Source organism: Theropithecus gelada, chromosome 1 (assembly GCF_003255815.1).
Source record: "Theropithecus gelada isolate Dixy chromosome 1, Tgel_1.0, whole genome shotgun sequence".
NCBI classification, from domain to species: Eukaryota; Metazoa; Chordata; class Mammalia; order Primates; family Cercopithecidae; genus Theropithecus; species Theropithecus gelada.
In genome coordinates, this window is record NC_037668.1 from 130,611,579 (window position 1) to 130,626,709 (window position 15,131).

Here is a 15,131-nt window from a genome sequence, read left to right on the forward strand (position 1 = left end):
ATTTATCATTGCACAGTCTCAGTGGGTCAGGAACCCGGAGACACCTTAGCTAGATAGTTCAATACAGGCTTTCTTAAAGGTCCTTAATCAAGGTATTGACTAGGACTGCAGTCATTCCCATAGTTAGTCAGGAGAGGTTCTGCTTCCATGCTCACTCACTTGTATGTTAGTAGGTTTCAAAAATGCCCCTTCTAAGTTCACTCATAGGGCTGCCTTATGGTATAGGATTGGTTTATTCCAGAAGCATATAATTCAACAGAAGGTGAGAGAGAATAATCAAACCAAAAACCAAAGTCTCTTGTATAACTTAATATTAGAAATGTCAAGTCTATCACTTCTGCCATATTTCATTTTTAAGAAAAGAATTGTTAAGTCTGGCCCACACTCAAGAAGGTAGAAATCATTGGTGATGTTCTGTGATATATCAATGAAATATACACAGGGATTCTAGTAACTTCACTGTGACATTTTTATGAATTAAAATTACATACATTAAGAGTTCCGTGTGTGTGTGAGGGGGGTTAGGGGTGGGGTTGTGAAGTAAACTGCTTGATGTAGTAGGTTTCCATAAATGTAAAAGTACAAAGAGAAAAATCTAGGGTATTCCAAATTAATAGAAGGTTTCTTGGTTCATTAGCCAATAAAGATTGATATTGAGGACATGAGAAATGACCAATCTTTAGAAGACAGATTTGAAAGCAATAGTAGTGGAAAATCACATTGACAGGCTTATCAGATGGTAAGATTCAGGCAATTGAAAAGTATATCCTTTGTTCTGATCTTCACCGGTTGGACATTTTCAAGGATGAGATCCAAGGAAAGCATTCATTGCTGGCTACTTAGAATATTGGTTACTTTCAAGACTTTAAACGACATCAATAAAAAGATGCATAGAAGTTTTCTTTAACCTTCATGCCAAAGTTTGAGACTTTGCATTCAGCTAAGCCTCCTCAGAGTTACGGAACTCACTCAGATGCCTGAAACTCGTTCTGTATAACTAGAGGTTGAGTGGAGAAGAGAAAAAGCTGTTAAAATGTTTCTAATGTAGAGTTTACAACTAGTCAGTTAAAATGCAATACAGTCTTATGCAGACATTAAAATAGTCTTATATAGGCATTAAAAATAGAAATATTTAGTTATTTTATAAATTGTATCCAGTTTTGGGAAATGCCATGATGAGGGAAAGATAACTTGTTTTAATCCAAATATGTTTCCATCTTTTTTGTAAGTATTTTGTCGTTTTTGTCTCACATGAACAGGTCAGCTAGAATAAAAACCAAAATAACTATAGTGTTTTGAATTTTTCACATTTTAAAAGCCATATAAATTGAATGAATTGTGTTTAAATAAATTGCATTTAAATAATTGTGTGTTAAATAAATTGTGTTAAGATAAATTGTGTTTAGTATATTGAAAAAAATATGGTTGAAAGCGGTGACTCACGCCTGTGATCCCAACACTTTGGGAGGCCAAGGAGGGTGAATCGCTGGAGCCCAGGAGTTCAAGACCAGCCTGGGCAGCATGGCGGAACTGCATATCTACAAAAAGTACAAAAATTAGCCACACACGGTGGTGCACACCTGTAGTCCCAGCTACTCAGTAGGTTGAGGTGGGAGGATTGCTTGAGCCTGGGAGGGAGGAGACTGTAGCAAGCTGAGATCATGCCACTGCACCCCAGCCTGGGTGACAAAGTGGGACCATCTCTCTCTCTCTATCTGTATATCTATCTAATCCTTCTATCTATAGACATCTGTATACCTATATCTATCTATAGATAGTTAAATAGATTAGATAGATAGGTAGATAGATAACTAGATAGACATATTTATCTATCTATAAATAGATACAGGTATATATTTAGACATTTACCTATATTTAGACAGATATATAGCTATATACTATATTTAGACATCTATATACCTATATAGATATCTATATAACTATATAGTCAATAAAGATAGATATTGAGGACATGAGAAATGACCGATCTTTAGAAGACAGATTTGAAAGCAATAGTAGTGAAAAATCACATTTACATTTATTTTATATACATAATAAATTAATCATGTCACAAATTTTTGTAACTTTTAATGGTAAACAATTTCTCTCATGAAAAATAATAATTTTGAAAAATGTTCTTAAAAGTTTTTAAAACAGTTTAGCCTTAATAACAAAATAGCAATGGAGTTGAGTGTTTGTAACTCGTGTGGTTGTTTTTATCATTTGTCTACTCAAGTAAGTTTTGAATCATCATATTTATTTCTTCATAGAGAAATTAACCCAAACTCAGTCATAGTTTTCTCTATAGTCAAATTATTATTCCTAAAATGAAATTATTTTGAATGATTACACCAGTGAAATCAAGTAGATTAGCAGGATAAACTCTCTGAAACTCTGGCTTGTTATTAAACAGAATGGATTTTCAATAGGAATGCAAATAAAATAAGAAAGCAATAAAAAAGAGGAGCTATAGTTTTTCATAGACTATTTATATACAAACCAGGTCAAAACTAGTTTTGATGCTTAGTATTATAATCAGAATACTTATTTAATTCTCGTAAACTTTAGCTATTGATATTGGGAGTAAATAGTAGTACATAATCTGTGTGATTGCTGTAAATATTGAAAGTAATACTGCATGGGTTATCTCGTATCGGTGGCTGGTCATATAGTAAATGGAGTAGATGGTCAAAATATAATCTATATTGTTGTCGCTGTTAATATTTTAAAGACAATTTGAATTTTAAGCAATCAGTATATTTCTACCAAAAAAGTAGTAAAAACTTGCATTGCTTCGCAAAGTTTATGGGAATTGGCCACCATCAAATGATTTAGACCTTGTCCTAAGTTCATTAAATAACAAAATATAATGAAAAATAGGGCCATGCTTGTAACGCCCGCACTTTGGGAGGCTGAGGTAGAAGGATTGCTTGAGACCAGGAGTTTGAGACCAGTTAGGGCAAACATGTACCTGGGCAAACACGTCAAGACCCTATGTCTACAAAAATAAAATAAAGATTAGCTGGGCATGGTGGGGTGCACCTGTGGTACTAGCTACTCAGGAGACTGAGGTAGAAGGATTGCTTGAGTATAGGAGGTTGAGGTTGCAGTTCATATTACTGCACTCAAGCTGGGGCAACAGAGTGGCACCTTGTGTCAAAAGACAGATGGAAGGAAGGAAAGAAGAAAGGAAGGACAAAAGGAAGGAAGGAAAGAGGAAGGAAGGAAACAAGGAAGGAAGGAAGGTAGGAAGGAAGGAAAGAAAAAAGGAAGGAAGGAAAGAAGGAAGGAAGGACAAAAGGAAGGAAGGAAAGAAGGAAGGAAGGAATGAAGGAAGGAAGGAATGAAGGAAGAAAGAAAGGATAGAAGGGAGGGAGGGAGGGAGGAAAGAAGGATAAAAGGAAAGAAGGAAGAAAGGAAAAACGGAAGGTGAATTGGCATAATTTCTCCCTTAAATGCTTGAAAGACCTCATTAGACCCTAGAGTTTCCTGTTTTGGAAGGTCATTAATTAATGACATTTTTTTTCTTTTAGCACATATAGGCCTATTCATATAATTTATTTTTTCTTGTGTGAGTTTTGGCAGATCATGTCCTTCACCTAGCTTACCGAATGTGTGGGCATAGAGTTACTCATAGTATTCCTTTTTTATTATTTTAATGTCATAGGTACACAGTCCCGCATTTGATTTTTGATATTTGTGTTTATTCTTTCTCTCTCTTCATAGTTAGGCTAGAAGCTTATGTAATTTATTGATCTTTTTTATGGAAGTAGATTTTGTTTTAATTTTTTTTTTTTTTTTTTCCATTAGAGACACGGTTTCACTAGGTTGGCCAGGCTGGTCTCAAACTCCTGGACTCAAGTGATCTGCCCACCTCAGCCTCCCAAAGTGCTGGGATTACAGGCATGAACCACTGTGCCTGGCCTGGTTTCACTGGTGCTCTCTATTGATTTTTATTTTCAGTTCATTGGTTTCTGCTTTCTTATTTTTTTTTCTTTGGCTTACTTTAAGTTTAATTTTCTTTTTTTTTCCCTAGTTTCCTCAGATGCAAGCTGATGGACTTTTTTTTAAATAAATGCATCCAGTGTTATACATATCCCTGCTAGAACTACTTTCATTGCATGCCACTTTTTTTTTTTTTTTTTTTTTTTTTTTTTTGAGACAGAGTCTCGCCCTGTCACCCAGGCTGGAGTACAGTGGTGCAATCTTGGCTCACTGCAAGCTCTGCCTCGCAGGTTTACAACATTCTCCTGCTTCAGACTCCTGAGTAGCTGGGATTACAGGTGCCCACCGCCACGCCTGGCTAATTTGTTTGTGTGTGTGTGTTTATTTTTTTGTAAAGACGGGGTTTCACTGTGTTAGCCAGGATGGTCTCGATCTCCTGACCTAGTGATGTGCCCGCCTCGGCATCCCAAAGTGCTAGGATTACAGGTGTGGCATACCACATTTTTGATAAATTGTATTTTCACTTTTCTTAGTTCAAAATATATTTTTAAATTTGTCTTGAGATTTATTTTTTGACCCATATATTTATTAGATTTGTGTTTCTCCAAGTCTTTGAGAAATTTTCTAGCTATCTTTGTTACTGATTATAGTGCAATTTCATTGTAGTCTGGAAGCAAATGTTGTATAATTTTTAGTTTTTAAATTTGTTTAGATGTGTTTAATGACTCAGAATATGGTCTAACTTGGTGAATCTTTCATATAAGCTTGAGAAGGATGTGTTTTCCTCTGCTGTTGAATAAAATAGGGTATATATATCAATTATTCCAGTTTATTTAAGGTGGTGTTGAGTTTAGCTATGCCCTTACTGATTTTCTGCCTGCCAATTCTTCCCATTTCTGATAGAAGGGTCTTGACATCCTCAGATATAATAATGGATTCATCTGCCTCACCTAGTGGTTCTCAGTTTTTGCCTCACATGCCTTAATGCTCTGTTGTTAGGTGCATACCTGTTAAGGATTGTTGTCAGGTTCAGGCATGTTAAAGATTGCTGTATCTTCTTGAAAGATTGACTCTTATCATTATAATGCATCTCTGTATGCCTGATATTGTTTCCTGTTCCGATGTTTGCTCCATCTAAAATTAAGAGAGCTACTCACACCTCCTTTTAATTAGTGTTAGCATGATCAGTAAATTGATTTCTTCATCTGTTTACTTTTAATCTATATGTGTCCTTATATTTTAAGTGAGTTTCTTATAGATAACGTTCAGTTGGGTCATGTTTTTTATGTACTCTGACAGTCTCTGTCTTTTAATTGACATATTTAGAGCATTGTACTTCAAGTGCTACTGACATGGTTGGATTAATACCTACCATATTTGTTATGATTTTATATCTTTTTCTCTCGTTCTTTGTTCCTGATTTTGTCTTTTATGCTTTTCCTGACTTTTGTGGTTTTAATTGGACATTTTATATGATCCCTTTGCTCTCCTTTCTTATCATTAGTTATACTTCTTTAAAATTTTTTTGTGATATGCTAGAGTTTGCAATATACATGTACAACTAACCCAAGGCAGCTTTCAAATAACACTATACAACTCCTTGCACAGTAAGAATATCTTATAAAAACAAAGTAGCCCTAATTTCCCCTTACATCCCTGTGGCATTGCTGCCATTCATTTCATTTACACATAAGCATATATATATATATTATATATATACACACACACACACATACACACACACACACACAAGCACACATAATTCAATACATTGATTTTAGTGAATGGCACATTTAGTGAATAGCGCTAATACCACAATCTACCAAGGAATGAAATTGAAAAATCGAAATGAAAAGCTTTTCTCTGCAAAAGACCCTAATAAGAGGATAAAAAGACAACCTAGAGACTGGAAGAAATATTTTCTAACCCCATATATATCAATGGACTCATAATCTAGAATATATGAAGAACACTTAAAACTCATTAGCAAAAAAATATAAAAATAATCAATTAGAAAATGGAAGTGGAAAAGGACATAAAGAGACATTTTGCCAGAAGTATGAATGGGAAATAAGCAAATGAAAAGGGGTTTAACATCATTAGTCAATAGGGAAATATAAAACCAGAAAGAGATATTATATGCCCATCAGAATGTCTGAAAAAGAATCGTTATTATAATATCAAATGTTGGCAAGGATGCAGAAAACTGAATCTCATATATTGCCTGTGGGATTGTAAAGTGATACAAACACTCTGGGATATACTTGTCAGTTTCCTTGAAAAACTGAATATGTACTGGGTTTAACAGTTGGGAATATATTTTAGAGAATTGAAAATTATGTCCACACAAAAACCTGTACATGATTGTTTATGGAAGCAAAAATTGTAATAGCCAGAAGCTGGAAACAATAAAAATATCTCTCAAGAGATGAATAATTAGACAAATGGTGGTATAGCTATACCATGGAATACTATTCAGCAATAAAAATAAATGATATATTGGTATATGCAATAATTGGCATAAATGCCAAGGCCCTATGTGTATTGAAAAAAGCTAATCTCAAAATATCACTAATTATGATTATTTTGATATGACATCCTCAAAGTGACAACATTATAGGGATGGGAAAAGGAATAGTGGTTCTCAGGGATTAATGAGTGTGAGGTTGTGACTAACAAAGGGATAGCACAGGGAAATCCTCGTGGTGATGCAATGGTTTTATATCTTAATTGAGGTGGTGGTTACATGAATTTACATATGTGATAAAATGACACATAGAGCTGTACATGTTGTACCAATGCCAATTTTATAGTTTCAATATATTATATTCATATTAAATGTAAACATTGAAGGAACTTGGGTAAAACATATAGAGGACCTTTTTGTACTGTCTTCCCGACTTCCCGTGAATCTATAAATATTTTGAAGTATTTTTAAATGAGTGAAAAATGTAAGCATATCCAATTCATCAATGCTCAAAAATCTTGTCCAAATCTTCCTAAGGAAACCCTTCTAAAGAAAATATAAATAATGAAAGTGATTCTTCAGCTTTTGAAGTTAGAAATGTATTGGTCTACACACAAAAATTAGGAAGTGCAAAAATTTCAGAGGATATTCAAAATGTGCAAAGTCATAGAATATTTCAGGCAAACTACTAGTCACTTTTATCAGAATAATTTTATTACCTCCATTTTACGTGTAACTGAAAAATACAAGACGTGAAATAAATTTTTCTATATCAGAGAGCAAATACGTATGTCATGATTGGGAGGTTTAATGAGGTTTGCTTTACTTCAACACCTCTATTATTTCAAACACTGTAAATCATAGATAGACTATTTTGTATTTTATACTCTGTAGGTAAGTCATTTAGAGTTGCCTAAATATAATACATTCAGCATCATTCGTAGAAAAAAAGAATTGGCCATTAATCTTTAAATCCAGAACCTTAACCAATTCTCGTTTCTTTGCTTGCATTCAAAAAAGCAGTTTGTCTGACTTCTAGTCATTTTTCCACAAACTTAGGCAATGTAAGAAGAGGTCTCTAGGTCTGATTTCTCCTGGCTACCAGAAGCTACCGGGCTTCACAACACTATGAATAGACCTCATTACTAGTGGAATCCAACCGTGTTCTAGCCAACCCCTTACAGAGAGATTTAGATCTATTTCAGCCCTGGAACAGATGTTGTTTCTCATTCCGGCAAATGTCCAAACAACTAACTTTGCCCCAGAATCCCAGAATCTTCTTTGTAAGAACTGTAACAATTTCTTAACTTTTTTTTTGCTGTAGTCAGTAAAGTTTTCAGAATGTGTACCATGCTAGATCTCTAAAAACCTCAGTTCTCTAAAAACCTTTTTAAGGGTCACTGTCCTTAAAATTTTACTAACATTCAGTTAGAAATGTAGACCAACACATTTCACCACATATGAGATGTTTGCCTCTGTTGCTCACTGCCAGAAGCAGACCTGTCTCGAGTACTCGATCGCTGAAGTAATCTAAATTTCTTTTGTTTGTTTTCTTTCTCTTTGGAGACCCATCCAAACTCCTCTTTTTTCTATCTCTTTTTCTACTATTCTCTGCAGAATTTCCATTTCACGAGGAACAGTTCCCCACATATTTTTTAGCATCCTGTACGTTCTATAGCAATCTCTCATCCTTAACTAGAATCAGATTTCCTCTGAGATTATTTTGTCCATATATTCTCTTGAGTGCTCACTCTATCGTTCTCTATTTAGTCCAGGAAAAATTAGTGGGAATTGAATTGAATTTTTAATAAATCTCCACCAGGGTTTTCACTTCATATGAATATGAACCTTTGCTATTTGAAAGCTCACAGCATCTGAACAGTCTGTCCTGTCAGTCTTCACGCTATTTACCTACCAATCTTTCAACGTATCCCCTTTAAACCTTGACGATTAGAATTAGAATTATCTCTGGCCTCCTTCTCACATGATTTCATCATATGTATTTATGGTCCATGTATAAGCTTTGCATAATTATATATTCTTTTCATATTATAGTTTTTACTCTCTAGTCTTCGTTTACCACCAGTTTTTATCACTACACACTTGGTGTGGTAATTATCCAATCTCTGACCACATATTCTACATTTCAAGTTAATTTTAATGCCTTTTCAGAAAAATATTTTTTCTCCTACCTTATCAGCATCGTCAGTCTCTTGTACACCCCCTTTTTTAAAATCAATCAAATGTTTCTTGGATTTAGTAATGTCACTCACCAGCTTAATTCTCATGATCTGCTTTTTAATCCGTTCACCAACTAATTTCCTTAATAACTTTAGCTCTTGTTTTTTTGTTGCACTAATCCAATAAATATAGTATGGGTGATCAATGCCGATATTTACACATTCAGGTCTGCATATGGATCACTCAATGTTAGGGTAGAAATCATTCAAATCAGCTCCATTTACAGATGTGGCCTCCAGGCTGAACAAGATCTCATTACTAGTTGGAGGTCTTTGTATATGTCACCAGTTAGCTGCCTTTCACGTTCCTATGTCAGTTCCATCAGAGCTTCACTGATATTTTTAGCTCCCTGCTCTACCATTCTCCTCATTAGTCTGAATTGCGATCAGATTTGTTCTAACCTCACTCCTTCATATTTCAGTGGGATATTTGATTCCTCCCTACTACATTAGAAGTAAATTTATCTACACATATTCTGGTTTACATTTGCTTTCATCTCTTCTGAGAGTTTGATCTATCTTCTTGTTTTTTTGCTCTTTCTGTATCTTCAACTTTTCCCTCTTTCTCTTCAGAATATATTTGTGAATTAATTCTCCCTGTCTTTAATATGTTAGGTTCCAAGCTACATATTTATTTCACATATTCTTTTAACTAATTTTCTATTGTACTCTTTTCCCCAGCAAACTCCACTTTCACCAAGTTTCAGAAAGAAGACTCTGCTTTAATTTTCTATCAGTTGTCCCTCTCTATTTTCAATTTTAAGCCTGAATCTTTTTTCTTTGTTCAATCCTCCACCTCTTCATTGAAACTATCATTGCAAAAGTCATTAATGGCTTTACAGTGGCTATAGGTGATGAAAACCTTGCTTTATCTTATTCAACTCTAGAATTAACATAGTTAACTTCTAGTTACTCTTCTTCTGGTTTCTATACTGTCTTCTTATTCGATTGCTCTTTCTTCATCTTCTTTACAGATTCCTCATCTTCTCATCTTTTAAACACTGGCATACAAGTGTATTCTTTTCTATTCTTTTTACTTTTTAGTGTACAGTCCTCCTGGATAGCCTCATTCCTCTTCTATAGTTTGAATTATTGCCTATATGCTGCTGACTCACGTATCCATTTTTTCTACTTAAACTTTTCCTTGAAATACATTTAATGTAGTTTTCAATAATTATACACCAGATAGTATATTTCAATACATAAGAGAATGGTTCAGGAGACAAACTGACTGGGTTCAGTTTCAGCCTTTGCCATTCATAGTTGTGTGTGGTTGGACAAGTTGCTTATTTGTTTCTAAGATATACTTACACAGTTACTTACAGATAAATTACTTATCTGTATCTGTATCTAAATTTCCTCATTGGTAAAGTGTGAATTAAAAAAAAAAACCTCATTAATTCTGTTGTTAAGAGCGGATAGATAGATACACACATATACATATACCTCATTAATTCTGTTGTTAAGAGGACATACATATATATACACATATATACACACATCTATGCATAGATATATAGCTATGTATATATAATGTTTATATATATAAACACTTAGAATAGTGCCTTTGTGGTAAGCCAGCAATAAATATTAGTTCTTACTAATGGATTTAGGGTAAAAAAAGAGCATTTGAGTTTATATATCTACTTACTGTAGGCATTTTATGCAGGCAGTGAATTATTAAAAGGGACTCAGTGTGTACAAATCTTAAAAGGACTAATGTAACATCCTATCAAAGTCCTCCAAATGACTTCTAGAGAAATAATGTACTGATGCACCAAGGAGTGACTTATCTGAGGCTACCACTGAAGCTATGTAGAAATCAAGGGTATCTAGAAGCCACCACTGCAGTCACCTCTTAATACTCAAGAAGTTTGAGAAAGGGCACTTATAACTACCATCCCCAAATCAGAAAGAAAGACAGAGGAGATGCTGCTGCTGCAGCCCCAGCTGCTTCTGGGCATAGCAAAATGGAAAATAGGCTCTGCAAAAAATTGTAAGAGAAACCTCATATTTCCATTACTGATTATCTGTAGAAATAGACAAGTGAGTCAGAAAAGTGACTTTGATCTCGTTCTTGCCTTTCTGATTTCACACAAGTGCAGCTAATTGGTGAAATCAAATTTCCAGCCCAAACCCTAACCTCAAGGGAATATCAGCAATCTTCCATTTAGCTTTCCAATCTTTCCAGTAGAAGGACCATGAAATGAAATTGAATGAGTAAATCTCCAGTAATCTTTGCTGGGTGTCTTAGTCTGCACGTTTTGCCATAAGAAAATATAATATATTGGGTCACTTAAACAACAGAAATTTATTTCTCATGTTCTGGAGGATAGGAATTTCAAATCAGCTATTAAGGCAACAGCTGACTTGGTTCTATGGTGAGGGCTCTCTTCTTGTCTTGCAGAGGGCTGCCTTCTCACTTTGTACTCATATGGGTTTCCTGAGTGTGTGCTGGTGGACAGACAATGAGGAAGCAATGTCTCTGATGTCTCATCTTCTAAGGACACTAACCCCATTATAAGGGTCCATTAACTAAACCTCAACTAAATTACCTTCCAGAAGCCTCATCCCCAAGTACCATCATATTGGAGGTTAGGGCTTCAACATATGAATTCTGACAGGTCCAATTCATCCTGTATCATAGGGCCATCTCCATTTAAGTGTTCCAACATGTATTTTGGAGTCAATTTTTTCATAAGCATCTTCTTCCATTCCACAAATACTTTTAGAGAAGACAAATTTGAAAGCATAGTAAACCAGATGTGAAAGTTTTATCAGCTGAAAATAAATGTAGAAATCTGGAGGAAAAGTGGAACATAGAAAATCTAGAGGCAATTAATAGTGTGAAAATAAATACATGCTTGGATAGTCTACACTAATTGGTAGCCTTTGGTATGCAAAAGTATTTTATTTGATTAAATTTAGCTAAACTAATGGCTAAAAATCTAGGTAATGTTGATTTCCATTTGGATGGGAAGGATGTAAAAGACCTTCATACTCATTGTGATAACAATAAAAAGCTGAAGAGATAAAAAAGTTACATTAATATGGGAAGAGGAGAATAGCCAGGAATTTTAAGGATTTCAGACACAAGACCGATACTGATACATTGACACTTGAAGCATTGTATTCCTCCAGGTTACAGTGGGGACATATGGAGATAAGAGTTTAAATGAACTGGTATCTAAATTTCTTCTTATAGTGAGTCCAGCGTCTCTACAGAACTATCTTATCATCATTTTCCTGGTGTCTGATTATACAATTAGGAGTGACATGATTGGCTGTTGGAGTAACCCCTACATAGGATCCTTGGTCTATAGGGTCAACCACCTCTTCAAGCATAAACATGTGAAACTACAACCCTTCACTCCTGGTCGGGATGACAAATCCAAAACAATTTCTTATTCCAGGAAATATCTTGAGATTAGTACTACCCTTAAAGATCTAAAGAATAGATATCTTTATTATTCTCCATATATCCATGTAATTAACCAACCTTGCCCTGAAACTGAAATTAGATAGATCTTGAAGAATGGCTGTAGATCACCACAAGCTCAACTAAATAATAGCTATAATTGCCACCATATCAGATGGTTTATCCTTGTTGAAGTGAATTAACACATCCCCAGGAAACCAACCACCTCTTAATTGTCCTGTGTCTCTCACCCCTTACCTAAGTAATGTTCAAAAAGATCTGAACCATCTAGTCATACTACAGAACCACACACTGGCCCATTATATTAGTGGCATCATGATGACCTAGGAGGGCAAGTAAGAGGTACCCAGTCTGCTGGACATCACAGTAAGCAACATGTACATCAAAAGGTAGGAGATGCACACCACGAGATTCAGAGTTATCCCAGGTCAGTAATGTTTTCCAAGGTTCAGATTAGGAAAAATGCCAATAAATCTTATCCAAAGTAAAAGGAAAATTATTGCTTTTTGCACCCTTTTCTACAAAGCAGGAAATGTAATGCATAGTAGACCTATTTAGGTCCTGTACATAACACAGTTAACATCTGGGAATACTATTTCTGCCAATACACTGGGTAACACAGAAGGATGCCGTATTTGGTAATGACTTGAACAAGAAAGGACTGTGAAACAGGTTCAGGCTGAAGTGCAAGCAGCTCTACCACTTCCTTCAAATTATCAAGCAAACTCTATGATGCGGGAGTAATCAATGATGGGAAAAAGTTCATGGCGGAAAAATCACAATGCAGGTCTCTGGATAATGGAGTGAGGCCACACCATCTTCAGTGTAGATACCTTTCCCCCACCAAAGAAACGCCTTCTGAAATGTTATTGGGCAGTGCTTCATGTGAACTAGGAAATTTGGGGACCTGACAAGTCATAAAGTGGAATGGGCCAAACAACAGTTTAATTTAATTTAGAAGGAGTCCTTCCTGGATTTAGCCTGAGCAGAGCCAAAGGGCATGAACAAGACACATGAGCAGGTAATCCAGACCCATATATCACTCCACACAGCAGCGTGTACACATCCCTAAGATTGCCTTTACGGTTTTGTGTGTGTTTAGGGGGACAGGGGGAGGTTTTTCCTTTATGTTAATTTGAAAGAGGAGGAAAGAGACCAAGATTGATTTATGGATAGGTAAACAAAGCATATGGGTGTGAATCTTTAATATACAGTGTCTGTATTATAACCACACTCAGGGATGGCCTTAAAAGCCTATGGTTAAGGAAAATCTTTCAAATGAGTGGACTATGAGTGGTATGGCTGCTCATCAAGTTCTTTTGGAAGGATAAATGAATCAAGGTTTGAAATTATAGCTTCCTGGGCAGGAGCCGACTAACTGGATATCTAATTGGAGACATGGAAGGAAATGTATTATAATATTAGGAACAAAGAAGTGTGAGATAAAGTTTCTGAAACACAAAACAAAACAAAACAAACAAACAAACAAAACATGGGAATGGCCAACAAAGTGTGAAGATCATGTATGAATGGCCAACATAAATCTTCCATCATGACGTTTTACAACCACGTAGTTACAATCACTGAGCCAGCTGAGTCAGTATTTGTCCTCCAGTATTCCATAACAAATATACTGGGCACATAAATGGAGTATTCATTTTGGAAGATTTGGAGGCTGTATATGAGCTTTTGAAGGCTGGTATATCCAGCACTGGTTCTGAATGCTGAGCCCTCACGTGGCATTGATTTTTCAAGATCAGCCGGCCACTTGCTTACAAATGGACAACATTTGATCTTTCCTATTCTGAAAGGTTCCTTCTCATGGTGATACATACATATTCCAAGGGCGTACTCATCTTTCCTGCCTACAAAGCCTCAGAGAGAATCACTAGCCACAAGCTTAGAGAATGTGTGATCTACAAGCATGGAATTACACACCATGTAGTATCTGAGCAAAAGACCAATTACATAGCACTGTTATGTCATATGTACACCATTAAGAACGGCCTGATAGAACATTGCAGCAGACTACTGAAGATGCAGCTGAAGCATCAATAGAGAAGTAATTCTCCATAAGTACTAAATTAGAGACGTACATAGGGCACTGTGTTCTTAGCAGGAAGAACAGATAGTTCCATGAACTAAGAAGTAGAATCAGTAGTGTCATATATCATCATTCTGATATCCAGAGCAATTTCTTTATATTCTAGGGGACTCTGTGTTTCCAGTCACCCCAGCTATGGACTCTGCAGTTGGAAGGTTGTGGTCCCCAAATACAGGGCACTCATGCCAGCGATCAAGCTACAAATGGGGCTTTTTTTTTTTTTTTTTTTTTTGGCCCTTGTGTATAGGGATAAGAAGGTGAGAAGAGGGGTGGCTATTCTGGTGGGGACAATACACTCTGATCAGTCAGACAACTTAAGGCTGCTTTAAAAAAAATGGAGGCAGGGAAGAATTTACGTGGAATTCAAATTATCTACTTGAGCATCTCTTCGTATTTTGCTGTTCAGCTGTAACTATAAATGGACATATGTAACAGTAGCTCCATCCTAAGAAGATATGGTAACCACAGCTCAGATACTTTAGGAGTGAGAATTGGAATCATATTCCCAGAAAAGAGCTATACTATGGAAATTATAGCCGAGGATGAGGATACATTATAATAGATATTGAAAGAGGGAGCAAATATGTGTGAAATGGATTTGTACAATGGAAAAGATGGACTGTGGTATCCATGGTATGCACCTCTCAGATCTTCCTGATGTGAGAAGTGTAGTAAGCTGACAATTTCCAGCTGTCTCACTTTAGTATTTATTACACTATTCATGCCAAGGATACACTCTCTCTAGGCTGCTCCCATCAATGCCTGAACACAGTGGGAACACTTCTGCCTGACTTGCAGCTTGTCTATTGCCAATCTTTGCTTGAGGCTCCCACCTGACCCACCAGTTTGGTGGAAACTTATACATCTCAGATATTTTCCACATTTTGATTAACAGTTATTTCTTAGCTTTCTATCATGGAATATATGGAAAAATCA